This window comes from Halyomorpha halys, unplaced genomic scaffold (assembly GCF_000696795.3).
Source record: "Halyomorpha halys isolate HHAL.00 unplaced genomic scaffold, Hhal_1.1 Scaffold82.1, whole genome shotgun sequence".
Lineage (NCBI taxonomy): Eukaryota > Metazoa > Arthropoda > Insecta > Hemiptera > Pentatomidae > Halyomorpha > Halyomorpha halys.
In genome coordinates, this window is record NW_027109449.1 from 31,194 (window position 1) to 34,167 (window position 2,974).

At 33.2% G+C, this 2,974-nt stretch overlaps 1 pseudogene; it reads left to right on the plus strand.

The window, feature by feature from the left end:
- LOC136795820 (uncharacterized) overlaps nt 1-2,357 on the plus strand; it is a 2,544-nt pseudogene extending 187 nt beyond the window's left edge.
- The last annotated feature ends 617 nt before the right edge of the window (nt 2,358-2,974 follow it).

Consider the following 2,974-nt stretch of genomic DNA (forward strand, 5'->3'; position numbering starts at 1 on the left):
TATATTATTTTATTATTTCATATAATATTTTATGATTTATTTTATATTATTTTTCCCTAAACTGTTTTAACTTAAATTTTGAATATACATAAGAACATTCATGAATAATCTTTTTTCGACGTAGAACCCTCAATAACGGAAGAAGCCACAGCAAGCGCCGAGCCTCTTGCTTCAAGTTCACGTACCCAAAATGACTTGAAAGGTACTGTGTTTCACTGTTTGTCTATCATTTTAGTGACTTTTTAATTAAACTAATGCAATTTTATGAATTCAGATGACGCAAGACCAGGCCCATCAACACAAAACTTGGCAAGTTTGGCCGAGGACTTTCTTTTATCTGACGATAGTGAAGCTGATCCGCATTACATCCCAACGCTATCAGGAGATTCCAGCTCCACAGAAATTGGCTGTTTAACTTTGCCTGAGGAAACGGTTCTCGCAGAAACGAGGAAAAAAGGCCGGTCTAGAATCCAGCGTGCCCAATGTAAAAAACTAAGAAATGCAGGTAAATCGTATGTAACAGAAAAAGGAAAAACAATTTCCGAAAGAAAATTATTACCTTTGAAACCATGTGGATGAAATGTGGGGAGAGAATAAAACTTGAAGATAGGGAGGTTTGTTTTCTAAATTATTGGAATTTAGGAAGTAGAAACAATACATAGGCGCTTTAATAACAATTAAAAATAAGAAAACTTAATCATTGAGAGCTGATCCCCAAAGAAATAGGTCTTGTAGTTGTTCTTATGAGGTGATTGTTAATAGAGAGAAAGTTTCGGTATGTCGATCGTGTTTCCAAAGTATTTTTGGCGAAACAAAAGGTTTCGTGCAGTTAGTATTGCAAAAAAAAATATAGCTCTCCATCTGATATTGTCAGTGATGATCTTCGTGGTTTGGCTCCCCCCAGAAATAAAATAAAACCTGACGTATTGCAGGACGTAAAATCCCATATTTTGTCCTTTCCATCAAATGAAAGTCACTATTGCAGAAATCGGACCAATAAAAAGTTTCTGGCCTCAAATTTGTCTATTTCTCTCATGTACAGATTGTACAAAGAAAATCGTGATAATCCTGTTTGTTTCACTATTTACAGCCAATGTTTCCATGAGTTAGGCCTCTCATTTAAAAAACCAAAACAAGACACATGCCATAAATGCGATGTATTTAGTGGCAAAATCAAAGTAGCTAATTGAGCAGAAGTTACTGAATTGACGGCTCAAAAAGATAAACATCTACAAATGGCAGACTATGCATACAAGAAAAAGAAGGAAGATAAGTTAATCGCAAGACAGGATAAAACAAAACCCGTCTTTGCGTTTGACTTACAGCAATGTTTGCCCACACCGTATCTGACGACGTCCGTTTCTTTCTACAAGCGACAATTGTGGTCATTTAATTTGACAATACACAACTTGGAAACAGATAAGGCAACTTGTTACATGTGGGACGAGACCATTGCTGCAAGAGGAGCAAATGAAATTGCCTCTTGTCTTTACCACTTTTTATCAACCCTAAATGATGAAGTAGAAGAAGTCACCTTCTACTCTGATACATGTGGGGGGCAAAATAAAAATAGTTATGTAGCATTTATGTTCCAACATCTAATCACCCAAAAGCCAAATATAAAAAAAATCAATCATAAATTTTTAGTAAGTGGCCACACTCATATGGAGCGTGACTCTGACCATTCGGTGATAGAAAGGGTTAAAAAAAGGTCTTCGATGAAAATCAATCATTTGACTGACTGGATTCAGTTAGTAAGCGTTGCTAAGTTTAAAAACCCATTCGTCGTAGTCGCGATGAAAAGAGAGAATTTTTACAATTTCAGTTTACTTGGGAAAAAACAGGGGCCGTACGTAATAAAAAAAATAGATGACAATGGAAACCGATTTTTATGGAACCCAATACAGTGGCTCCAATATGGACGGGAAGGGGGAAAAATTTATTTTAAACAATCACTAAATGATTTAGAAGATTTTTTAAAAATTAATTTTACACAAAGAGGACGCGTAAGTACTGTTTCTTTGCAAAATATCTCTCACAGCAAACTTCCAATTTCGGCTGAAAAAAAGAAAGACTTATTAACTCAATTCCCTTTAGTTGAAGAAGTTTTCCATGATTTCTATAAAAATTTAAAAACCAAAGAAGAACCTCCTGCAGACCCCGATCTTGTTGAATGGGATCCAGACGAAGAAGTCCCAAACTAAAATATAATATCATTTGGATTTTTCTAAAATTATAATCGCTGGCCCGCCTAATTTGATTCCACTTTTTTTTTTTGTCTCAAATGTTTTTATATAAATAATTATCACTTAAATATTACTTACTTAGATCTTATCGTAGATAATAATTTGTTACTACATATTTTTGCACTTTTTATTGTAATATGTATTACTTTTGAAAACATTTTTTACTTTTTTAATTGTATAAGTTCAAGTACGTTTACTCTTCTTTTTTGTGTATTTTCAATCAATAACTATCAACTACAACACATCCACCCACATTGGTGTATTTTTATTTAATTAAGTAGTTGTAATTATTGTTTTGTGAATTTATCATTATTTTTGTGTTGTGTTAAAAAAAAAAAAATATTCTCCTGCTGTATTATTATGCCTCAACCTCATAAACTAAAAATGATGATAAAAACCGTGAAATAAAAATCGTTTTTTAATGATACTATTGAATTTTGGAATGCGAATGATTGGTCAAGTCTGTTGTCAACGGTCGGTGAACAATTAGTTAACTCTATTATCTAATTAGTAATAAGACATATCAAATTGGTGTAAAACAAGTAACAAGTTACCAACGTTTTGGTAGTATTGACGAAATTTCGATGATTTACCACAAACACCTGATAAAAGTTGTCCCCTGAAAAGTAAGGAATTTTGACTTAACCACATATTCACTGGAGTTACAGATATATGAAGATATATATAGACATGTACAGTTCAGTATATCGCAAAAGTTTTCATACACC